Here is a 13,287-nt window from a genome sequence, read left to right on the forward strand (position 1 = left end):
ACACTATTTTAAAACAAATGAATATGCACGAAAAAGTAATAAAAATAATTGCGTATTCAACATATTTTTTAGAGTCTTCCTAAGTTAAATGAAATGAAAAATATTAGACTACTTAAAAGTCGATTAACGATTATATCATGTAGTTATAGTTATTGGTATATTTGGAGCCGGTGTCAGCCACGGTGCCCTTGCCCCAACAATCAAAAGAAAGAAGCGATACGAGCCCCTTGATTGATCTAGTATATTATTGTGTAAAAGGTAATTTGTAAAAAACATATTTGTCAAAGTATTCTCGTATTGTTTTTTGATAGATATACTGTAGGGTTTTATTGGCTGACACCGACTCCAAATATAACAATAATTATAACTACATGATATAATCGTTAATCGACTTTTAAGTAGTCTAATATTTTTCATTTCATTTAACTTAGGAAGACTCTAAAAAATATGTTGAATACGCAATTATTTTTATTACTTTTTCGTGCATATTCATTTGTTTTAAAATAGTGTTTTGTTTGAAGTCGGTTTTTCTTTTTGTTAAAATTTTATTTATTTTTTGATTTTAAGTGAAGCTGATGTTGACTAACTAATTTTTTTTAATATGGATAGATTAAACGTTCCGTTTTTATGAGTCAGAAACTACTTCGAGGACAATTTCAAAGGAAACTTGCGAATAAAGCAAAAATAGACTTTCGAAAATGCGGATTTAATACGTCACACGGCGTAAACTACAAGGATCCCTCGAAAGAGCTGTAATCGAACTCAGCAAAAAAACTTTGAAAAAGACCAACTATATTTCCTACATCATATGACATCACATCACATACACAAAATTTGATTAAAGATAGTAAGAAATTCTGCCCCATATCGCACCCTAACTGCGAGCCGTATAGGAGTTCCATCACTACATAGTATAAAACAAAGTCGCTTTCTCTGTCCCTATATCTTTAAATCTACGCAACGGATTTTGATGCGGTTTTTTTTAAAAGATAGTGTGATTCAAGGGGAAGGTTTGTGTATATAAAACATGAACAATATAGTAAAGAAACACTGATAATTTTAGAAGTTCGCGATGTGATGTCGTATATAAACAAATTCTGTAGTATATTTAGTATCAGTATTGCACCCGTGCGAAGCCGGGGTGGGTAGCTAGTTGATTATAATATTCGACTATGATAATTACATAAACATAACCACATTACGGAAGGTGACTCAAATATCCAAATAACCTATAAATAAAAGATTCGACTGAGTATCGCTAACGTGCTCCTCAGAATTGTTCCGTTCCCTTCCGTTCCGTTACTTTGTCATGGATCCTGTGCTCAGAACCTTACCAAACTTTCACCAAATTACACTTGAAGTATATATTTTATAATAAAAAAAGAATTATCAAAATTGGTTAACGTGATTTTCAGTTATTCACCTATTTGTCGCGCATATACATAATGCAAATTTAAGACTTATGTCGTTTTCACAGGGATACCATCATCGGAAAAAAAAATAAAAAAAATGGGACCCCACGGGAAGCACTACCTTTCAAACAAAAAAAAAATTATCAAAATCGGTCCACCCAGTGAAAAGTTATGAGGTAACAAACATAAAAAAAAAAAAAAAAAAAAAAAAAAAAAAAAAAAAAAAAAAAAAAAAAATACAGACGAATTGATAACCTCCTCCTTTTGGAAGTCGGTTGAAAATATACTCATGTTCATAAATCATCATTATAAACCTCGTTTAAAATATTTAATAATTACAATTAGACGTCTTTTACATTATTTTAACATTTATATAATTATACCCATATTGTATGTATATTGGCGTGCATCTGTGTATGTATTTATGTACGTGATATATTGGTTACATAAGTTTATTTTTTCTAGCAATTTATTTATTTTATTTTTTGTTACCTTGTATTTTTATATTTCTTTCTTATTTACACTATACACTTAGGTCATAAGTTAAACGTACGACTGATTTATTTCGCCTTTTTTTGCATTACGTATTTGATATTTTACCACTCAACGAATCGAAGATGAACAGTATTGAATACGATGAATATTATTTATTTATTTATTTATTCTTTATTGCACCCAATCTTACAACTAAAAAATAACATTTTAGTTACATAAAAGTTGCATGAGGTGCAACAGGCGGCCTTATCGCTAAGCAGCGATCTCTTCCAGGCAACCTTTGGGTAAAGGATCATGATATTGATATTAATGGGAAGGGTACAATAACTTTTTACATATATATATATATATATATATATATATATATATATATATATATATATATATAGTATAAATTCTTAATAGAATAGTATACAATACACAAATAACAATAAATATATATAATATAAATATATACTATATTAAATACATACATACATAGATAAATAAATACATAAAATATATATAATAAAATTGGAGATATTAACTAAACAAGAAATTAACAACAACAACAACGACTGCTTAGAATAACTAATGCAATAAGTAAAAGTCCTTAACCATACTTTTAAAAACGGCTAATGACTGTGCGCGCCTTACAGCTAAGGGTAATGTATTCCAAAGTCGAGAAGCTTCTACAGTGAAGGACTTAGAATAGTAAGAAGAAGAATGAGAAGGAATGGAGAGAATTAAATTTTCATTCGAGCGAAGAGCACGCTTGTGAGTCTCACGAAGGAGAGTGAAACGCTCTTTAAGATAGAAGGGTGTCGCTGGATTAAAAAGAATAGAATAAAGAAGAGATAAAATGTGAGTATTCCTGCGAAGGCGAATAGGGAGCCACTTGAGTTTTTGGCGAAATTCGGAAACATGATCATATTTGCGTAAACCAAATATGAACCGTATACATAGGTTTTGTAATCGCTCAAGTTTATTTAATTGCTCCTCACTTAAGTTTGTATAACAAGTGTCGGCATAGTCAAGAATCGGTAGAAGGAGAGATTGTGCAAGCGTAACTTTAGTTGGAATGGGTAAAAAGTTTTTCAATCTTCTCAGTGAGCCAAAGGATGAAAACAATTTTTTACTAACCTCATTTATTTGAGGTGCCCAAGAAAGGTGCCTATCAAAGATAACGCCGAGATTTTTTGCTGTTTCACAGATTGGTATGCAGACGCCATCAAAAAGGACAGGTGGTAATTGTTTCCAGTCAATCCGTGAAATAAGTCTCGGGCTACCAATGATAATCACCTTTGTTTTTGTGGGATTAACTCTCAGACCATAAGATTTACTCCATTGACTTATGTGCATCAAATCTTTGTTTATTAAATCAATGGTGTCCGAGAGCCCGCTGAATTGTGTCTGTGAATATATTTGGAGATCATCTGCGTACAAGTGGTAGAGAGAAGAAATGTGATTAGTGATAGAGGAAATGGATATAGAAAATAATAGAGGAGACAACACGCCACCTTGCGGGACACCAGCGCTTAGCATACACCAGTCTGAGTTACGACCATTAGTATATACGCGCTGCCGACGCCCTCGCAAGTAACAATGAAACCAGTCAGTCACCTTAGGAGATATGTTAAGAGAACGTAGTATAGCTAGTAAAATATCAAAGTCTACAGTGCAAAATGCATTAATGAAATCCAGCAGTGCCAGCACTGTAATCAGTTGCTTGTCCATACCAAGTCTGATGTCGTCCGTTATTTGAACGAGGGCAGTAGCCGTACTGTGACCACGGCGAAAACCGGATTGGAAAGGATTCATAAGGTTATTTTTGGATAGAAAGGGAGTCATTTGCTGATATATAAGACGCTCAAATACTTTGGATAAGAAAGGAAGAATCGATATGGGACGAAATTCGGAGTAACTATTCGGGTTGGACTTTTTAGGTACAGGGATTATTTGAGCATCTTTCCAGATCGTAGGAAATGTACAGGATTCTATCGACAAGTTGTAGATAGATGTAAGGATAGGAGCTACAATATCAATAATAGGAAGAATCATTTTACGGCTAATGCAATCTGAACCCACGGCATCAGAGTTGATGTCTAAAATGTTCTTCTTAACATCACATACAGTAAACTGACTAAAAGAGAAAGAAGGAATATTGGGAGTAGAAGACGCTGAAATATTTCTAATGGTGCCAGTTTTTATCGTACCATCTATGGTATCGGAAGACGAGAAATGCTGGTTAAGTTGGTTTATATCCAGATTATTTAAATTTAGTTCTTGACGTGCTTTCCCAATTCCAAGTGTTTCAAGAAATTTCCACACCTTAGAAGGATCATTGTCGGTTAAGGACTGATGAATATGGCGTCGTTGTTGATCTCTACATTGCATGTTGCAGCGATTCCGAATATTTCTATATTTCTCGCGGTTTTTATTTGTAGGGTTCATTTTATATTTTGCTTTGGCTATGTTCTTACGATGTTGTAGTACTTTGATTTCATCAGTAAGCCAGGGAGCAGGCCGATGTTTTAGGCGCACAGGACGAATGGGAGCATGAGTGTCATACAGTTGTGTCAGTAAGGAATTTAAAATTGCAACCCGTTCGTCAACTGTATCCGCAGTCAGTACTACTGACCAATCGATTTTAGATGCATCTTCATGCAAGCGACTGATATCCATACCACCAAAGTTACGCAGCAGAAGGATTCTTGACTTGGCTTTAGGTGGTTTAATTTTATAGGACAGGTAAAGTAAATCATGATAAGAGAATGCTGTAGCATTGCACTGACCATGTTTTTCAACATGGTCCGTGGAAGACACAATAATTAAGTCAAGGAGTGAGGGATTAGAATTCGGAAAGGAATGTGTGGCAGAGAGAGGAAGAATGTGCAAGTTAGATGAAGATATTAAGGAATTGAGTCTCACGGATCTATAGTCATTCTTGATCAGACAAGTATTAAAGTCACCCATCAATATAGTGTGGTTATATTGAGGAGTAAATTTTTCAAGAAGGTATTCTAATGAGGAGAAGTAGTCGATTGATAGGCAAGGATTATAAAAAACACATAGTAGAAGTTTACAATGGGAAAAGGTTAACTCAATAAAAAGATGTTCCGCGGAAGGACTAGTCTGAGGTGCTGACATGCTGATAATTTTAAAAGGAATGTAGGATCGCAGGTACATGGCAACACCTCCACCAGCTCTATTGACACGGTCATTTCGAATTAAATGGAAACCCGGTAAAGAATATGACTCAGAAGACAAACATGGCTTAAGCCATGATTCAGAAACAAGTATAGCATGGAGGTTTTTGTTATCAAACGATGTGAGAAGGTCAGGATAGTGAGCAGAAATACTCTGAGCGTTAATATGAACAATGTTAAAGTTTTTAGGTACGTCTGTAAAAAGATTTAATAGGGATTCATTGAGCGAAGGAATACTTTGAAAGCTGTCGTCGCTACTGGTTAAATCAGAAGAGAGAGAAAGATAAATATCATTGTCGTCTTGAACATGGCTATTATCAATCATTATACATATATATTAAATAATAATAAATAAATAAATAAGAGTATAATAACTTAAAATAAAATAAGTATATAAATATATCTAATAAAAACAATATATAAATATACAAGTTGCGAATATATAATAGTTCCATCTTACCCGCCAGCTGTTGAAAGATTAAGAAATTGATAAAACTAATTAGTAATAACTAAAAAACCTAAAAACTAAAGAATAATAATTTTAAATCATAATTATATACATAATATACATAATCTGCTTACCACTGACATAACATAAAAAAAGGATCGAAACGGTGTGTTTACATTCAAGTACTAATGGCTACACAAAACAAAAATTATAGCGTAATAAACTAAAAATAACATAAAAAAAAAAAAAAAAAACTATCAATAGAATAAGTCACAAAACAAACTGGTAGTGAGAAGTAACACAAAATTAATTTCACAATGGAAAATTTGTAGCTGGAATACAATATATTAACACAAAACAGAACAGATATTATTACAGTCATTTCACTATCAATTAAAAAAAAAAATTTAAAAGTAAATTTATGTATTACAGAACAAAAAACAAGTAATACAAAAAGAGAAAAAAAAAGAAAAAAAAAAAGAAAGAAATAAAATAAATAAATTATTTAAAAATAAAGAAACAGTCAAACAAACGTATTTACAATTGACAAAACACTAGAGTCCAGATCGTGACAGCTGTCATTAAGAAGTTGTCGGCACAATCTGTATTTGATATCGTTTTTTTCGCTTGCGTTAGTGTTGGTTAACACACGTGTTAAGAGATTTTGAGTGTTTACGTTTAGTTCTGTAGTGTATTTTACTGTTAATAGTACTATTAGTTGATATTTGGGTTAGTGGTGTTACTAACATTTATTCATATTGTGAGTATTTGCTGTATTTTAATATTCTGTAGTTTTTAAGTTTTATAATGGAGGTTGATACTCCTCCCGAACCCCCTGATCCAGGTGGCTCAGTAGATTTAGTTCCTGACAATTGTTCTTCTCCTTCTTTACCTGTTTCTCGTAAACGACAAAGTGATAAGGAATCAATTAATTCCGACTCCAACATAAAAAAAAACGGTAATTCATCCCACAACCGCAACTCCTTCCATCCAAACGATCTACACCCATCCTTCCTACTCTGAAGGCCCTAAGAGTTACTTAGACAGTGACAAAGGCCCTTTCATTGTTCATGTGTCCCGGGAAGTCTCTGATCCTGCTTCAGGAACTACTATACGGGCTATCAAATTTGGGCAATTTCTACATACTCACAAAATTAGTGGTATTATTAATGATGGTCTTAAAAATGTAGGACGCAATAAAATATCTGTTGAGTTTTCAACAAGCAAGGCAGCAAACTCCTTTCTAGCAAACCCTGTTATTGAAATGTGTAAATATAAAGCTATTGTACCGACTTTCAATATTACTAGAATGGGTTTGATTAAGGGTATTCCCGTGGACTGGACAATGGATGAATTAGCATCATCACTCGAACTTCCCTCTGGATGTGGTGAAGTTTTAAAAATCAGACGCCTTAACAGGAAAACTTTTACCGATGGTGTTATCACATGGGTCCCAACCCAATCTGTGGTTATCACATTTAGGGGGCAAATGCTTCCCAATAAAGTGTTTTCCTATCATACTTCCCTACCTGTAGAAATGTATAAACTTCCGACGATCCAATGCCTGAACTGCTGCCGTTATGGTCACATAAAAACTCAGTGCCGATCACAACCTAGATGTTTTAAGTGCTCCAAATCCCACACAGGTGAGTCTTGTGATGTAAGTAAGGATAACGCCACTTGCTTACATTGCTCAGGTGTTCATTTTACTACGGATAAGGACTGTCCTGAATTTTCACGCCAACAATCCATAAAAATTGTTATGTCCCAAGACAATGTGTCATATATAGAAGCATCCTCAAGGTTCCCTCCTGTTCGTAGATCCTATGCAGAGATTGCAAAAGAGATGTTTACCCCTCCTATATATTCTCCAACTATCCCAAACAAATCTATCCCTTCACCTGTCAGATCCTATCGTAAGACTGTTATAAGTACTCCTCGCCCAAGATCACCGCTTGGAAAAGGATACGATAAACAGGCTCACCAATCCATTGTTAGCAATTGTCCCTCTACTACTCCCAACGGTTGTGCTCTCAACCAAAATACTCCTCTCCCCGTAAATAACAATCCCAACTTCTTGGAAATGTTAACGAAGATACTTCTAAGCATTATTTCAACCTGTAATGATATCCCTTTACCGTCCAACGTTGCTCAAGACTTAGGTCAACTATTCTCAATCCTTAAAAATGGCCCCAATCAGCTTTCTTCAATGGAACTGCAAGAGCGTCCGGCCTAAAAAACACGAACTCCTCTCTCTTATTAATCTCCATAAACCTGTCATTATTGCCATCTCTGAAACTTGGTTGATCCCTGGATCCCGATTCCGGGTACCGGGCTTCTCCTGTTTGAGAGATGACAGGAGTGATGGTTATGCCGGGAGTGCCATTTTTATTCGGCACTCCCTTCCCTTTTCCCAAATCCCTCTATCCCTGTCCAGCCAGCATATTAATGCTGTTGCTGTTAGAGCCCTCAACATCTCTTTTCTCTCCCTGTATATCCCTCATCCTAATCCCGCTTTAATTCCCGAATTATCCGCCATCTTCTCTAATCTCCCTCATCCTATCCTTGTCATGGGGGATTTTAATGCCCACCATACCTCCTGGGGTTCACATTTTTGTGATTCGTTTGCTCTCTTGTTGATGGACATGTTTGATGATGCAAACCTCTGCATCCTCAATAATGGCTCACCAACTCGTAGAGTATACCCCAACCAAAACCCAAAATCCGTTGTTGACCTATCCCTAACCTCTCCTGCCCTTGCTTCTCAATTATCCTGGAATGTCCTATCATCCTCTTTTGGTAGTGACCACTTCCCTATCCTCCTTTCTTTAAATAACCGATCCATCCCATACTCCAACTCAAATCCTTTATTAAAATATAAATTAAAGCATGTTAATTGGTCTGCATATGCTGAATCTGTTGACGACATGATTGACTCCCTCTTTGTGTCGCAAGACTATCGAAATGTAATCCTTTGCTACGACCTTTTCGTTAATGGTATTTTAACTGCAGCTGATCTCCATTTTCCCAAAAAACACATCTCAAAAAATCATTTGCTTTCCACCCCCTGGTGGGATGAGGAATGCAAACGATTAACTGAACAGAGACTAGAGGCTGAAGAAACATACACTATGTGTATGTCTATGGATAATTTTTACAAGTATCAGAGAATCGATGCCAAATTAAAACGTTTGATTTCTAAAAAGAAAAAAGTCAGTTGGATTCAATTTTGTGAATCCCTGAGCCCTCGTTCCTCTTCCTCTGCAGTCTGGTCCCAACTTAAAAAATTCCGCCGTTGCCTTAACTCTGACAACCCTACCTCAAATACTCCTTCTGAGTGGCTTAACAATTTTGCTGATAAGCTTGCCCCCCCTTTTGTCCCATATGAGGACAGTTTTCTAATTTCTACGCCAGCATCTACTTTGGATGAAATGGATGCCCCCTTCTCTTTTTCCGATCTTCAATGTACACTAAATGGTCTATCCGATTCGACACCTGGGGAAGATGGCGTTCCTTACTCTTTTATTTCCAAATTGAATGATAAAGCTAAACATTGTTTTTTAAATATTATTAACTCGGTTTTTATCAAAGGAATCATCCCGCAACCTTGGAAGTCACAAATTGTTATTCCCATTCTTAAACCGGGTAAGAACCCTTCCGATTGCAATTCTTATAGACCTATAGCTTTATCATCTACTTTGGCAAAGATCACTGAACATCTCTTGAAGAATCGCCTGGAATGGTTAATGGAAAGCAGAAACATACTTGCTCCCTCTCAATTTGGCTTTCGGAAGGGGTCGAGCACTATTGATAGTCTAAGCATACTTACAACAGACATTCGGATTGCCTTTGCGAAAGGAGAGTACCTTGTGGGAATATTTCTAGACATATCTTCTGCATATGATAATGTCCTTCTTCCGTTGCTCAGGCAGAAAATGCAACAGCTGAGTATTCCACCGAGGATAGTTCATTTCATATGTAATCTGTTAACTTGCAGATCAATAACGGTAAGACACCAACATCTCTCACTTCCCCCCAGATTCGTCTGGAAAGGTCTTCCTCAAGGCTCTGTACTCAGTCCTCTGCTTTATAGCATATACACTCATGACCTCGATTTGTCTGTTAACAACTTTTGTAACATCCTCCAGTATGCTGATGACATAGTTTTATATCATAGATCAAGTTCCGTTGAAAATTTATCATTTCGATTAAACTCTGCTTTGCATTACCTATCCCAATGGCTCTGTGACCATGGCTTGTCGCTGTCGATAGCCAAAAGTCAAGCAGTGATTTTTACGAAAAAAAGACGTATTCCTGCCTTTGATCTGTTTTATGAGGGTCAATGCATTAACTTTGTAGACAAAACAAAATTTCTTGGTATAATTCTCGATTACAAACTGAACGGAATTTCTCACTCCGATTACATAGCCAAGAAATGTGAAAAATCTATTAATGCCCTTAGAGCAGTGTCTGGAGTCTGGTGGGGAGCTCACCCTTATACATTAAAATTGATCTATAACGCAATAGTTCGTAGTCATTTGGACTATGGACTGTTCGTTCTGGATCCTTTTAATAAATCAGCTTCAGAAAAATTAAATAAAATACAATATAAATGTCTCCGTATTATATTGGGTGCGATGAAATCCACCCCCTACTAATGCTCTGCAGGTTGAGTGTGTTGACCCTCCTCTACAGATAAGGAGGCAATATCTTTGTGACCGCTTTATCATCAGATTGTTACAGCTACCCTCCCATCCTCTACTGATTAGATTAAACAAACTATCCCACCTTTGTAACCCAGATAATCCGGCATCCCCATTCCTATTAAACAGTTTCCTCAAGTATACCAAACTCCCCCATCCACTTACCACTTTTCCCTCTAATCCTCTTTTTTCCACCTCCTTTAAAGCACTTATTTATAATCCTCCGGTAATAACAAATCTTGGAATCGTAAAAGGTTCCCCTGATGCTAATATCCAATTTCAAACAATTTTTCATCAAAATTGGCCTAATAATCTCTAAGCTCTCGCCGACCGGCTGCGTTGGTGCAGCTTGTTGGATTCCTAAATTTAAAATAGCCCTATTATTTAAATGTCCCCCCGAAACCTCTGTATTCTCCGGTGAGGCCATCGCTTTACTGGAAGCCGTAAAGTATGCCCTGTCACACAATATTCAGCAAACAATTATTTTATGTGACTCACTAAGCTGTCTGTTAGCCATTAAAGAGAATCCTTTTCGTAGCAGATCAAGACTTTCAATCGTTTTTAAGATCAGAGAGGCCCTGTTGTCCTGTCATCAACAAGGGCTACAAGTCCTGCTGGTCTGGATTCCTAGCCATTCAGCTATATCTGGTAATGAGATGGCAGACTCATATGCTAAGATTGCTATCCAATCTGGTACATCTGAGCATTTTGCCAACACATCTCAGGATTTGCTTTCTCTTGCCAAAGCTGAATTGATTAAATCCTGGAATTCTTTTTGGGTTTCATCAAAATTGGTCAAGGGTAAATATTATTCGGCGTTACAACCTGAAATTCCGAGGCGACCTTGGTTTTCATCTCACAGGCACGCTGACCGTTGGGTCACCTCCACCATCTGTCGGTTACGCCTCGGCCATTCATGCACACCTACTCATCTAGCAAAAATCAGAGTTCGTGATCACTCGCTGTGTGAATGTGGCCTAGACGAAGGCTCTGCAACCCATATCCTGTTCCTTTGCCCTAAACTTCTTCGTCCCATTTATGACATCCTCCCTCCTAAAGTCCCTCGCCCTATAAATGTTGAATGTTTGTTGACGTTTGTGTTTAGTCCATTTTGTTCAATCTTATGTAAATATATCAAATTAAATAAAATTAAGTTGTGAATAGTCCAATTTTTCATATTTTATTACATATATAGTTTAGAATACTAACAACTATTTTTTTTTTAATTATCCTATTATTAACTCTTAATGTTTGTGTTGTTCTAGGTTAAGGATTAACAAGGAAATTAATACTACTATTCTTGACTTTAAAATTCAATTGAGTTTAGTGTCTCAACCGTACCGATCAATCTCATTCGTGTCTTCTCCATCCTACGTGACATTGGCGAAATAATCTGTGCCCTGCCGGCACAACTAAAAGCCATTAAACTAAGAATTGAATTGAATTGATATCTGACAATTGACATAATAGTAACAAATTTTAAACTACACTCACTTATAACTACACCAATCAATAAAGAAAGTAAGTGATTAGGAAGGTAAATTAAAGTAAACAAACCAATGGTAGTAGTAAGCAGATACTATGTACAACTGAAAGTTATAATCACTACTTTTTAACAATTCGTTTCGGACGAGAAACTGCAACTTTGCTGTCTGGATTCTTCGAGACGTTAAGGACCTTGACTTCTGGAGATTTTAAAGGTGAAGAGGATACAGCGTCGAGTTCAGCGAGTGATTCAACTTGGTGACGCGATCCATCTGGGGCTATGAAGAATATCCGTCCATCCCGGGTCCAACACTTCCCAATGCCGAAACGCTGCCGTGCTAAGAGGAACACATCGTGCCGTGTCTTCGTGAGGAACTCCGATTGGGTTATACCAGTGCCTTTAAATTTTGACTTGGCAAACCACACCTTATCCCGCACGCTAACATCACAGAACTTAACTACAATTGGCCTATTCCGGTTGGCTGTAGACTTACCAAGCCGATAGGAAGATTTGATGCTGGAGCTTGAGAAGTTTGTTAAGTCCAGATGGTCTGCAACGAGACTAGTCACACGAGCACTGGTGTTCTCGGCTTTTTCTTCTGGGACTCCATGAAGAAGTAGTATTTTGCGCCTTCTTTGCATTTCCTGGCGGTCCAACTCCCTTCCAAGAAATTCTACCTGACGCTGAAGAGTGCTGAGAGCAGTTATAATGAAGCTTCTAAACTGCGTGAACTCCGTTGAAAGTGATGGTGTGTGTGTGTAGCAACTGATGAAGATGTCTTTTGTAACTCATGTTGAAATTCATTCATTTTGGTATTGAAGAGTTCCGACATGGCAGACAGTGAATCTTTGATTGACTCCATGGTTTTAGCAGTGATTAATTGTTATTTAACTTATTATTTTATTGTTTATTGTAAAGGAGATTGTAAGCTGGTAGGTAATGTTATTTAGACGTACATGTATTATATATAATGTATTTTTAATTAAATAAAATTTAAGAGCTCACTAAAAACGTTGCAACTTGTTTGACACCTACCCGCGAAAAGCGGGTAAAATAATATTATTATTGGTAAAATATTATTATTATTACATATGAATATCATGCGAAGCCATATTCAAATTTAAACAGAACTATTCAATATATAATCAACTCATACTTATTCGTGAATGATAATAATTCGAATCAAATAATTTATACAACCATTACGCTTGTAACATCATTACCTTCATTATTATTCCTAATATTTCTTTACATATTGTCCAATGCTCATGCTTGAAAATATTTCGTTATATTATCAAAATTTCGGGGGAATCAGAACCAAAATAAACACTGTTTACATGAACATTTTATCTAATTCTTATGATGTTATTATTTTAACGGAAACTTGGTTAACACCTAATATATCTGATGGCGAGTTTATTGACGGGTGGTATATCGTATTTCGCTGTGATCGAGACCGTGCGGCGACTGGCAAGTTGGACGGGGGCGGGGTACTAGTGGCCGTACGGCGCGAGCTGGGTGCCGTGCGCTGCGCGCTGCCTGGGCCCGCGCCGAC

The 13,287-nt window shown here is 36.4% G+C and overlaps 1 pseudogene; it reads right to left on the minus strand.

The window, feature by feature from the left end:
* Positions 1-11,851: 11,851 nt before the first annotated feature.
* On the minus strand, positions 11,852-12,660 carry LOC124542387 (annotated as a pseudogene).
* Positions 12,661-13,287: the final 627 nt, after the last annotated feature.

The sequence above is a fragment of the Vanessa cardui genome, chromosome W (assembly GCF_905220365.1).
Source record: "Vanessa cardui chromosome W, ilVanCard2.1, whole genome shotgun sequence".
In the NCBI taxonomy this organism is placed as follows: Eukaryota; Metazoa; Arthropoda; class Insecta; order Lepidoptera; family Nymphalidae; genus Vanessa; species Vanessa cardui.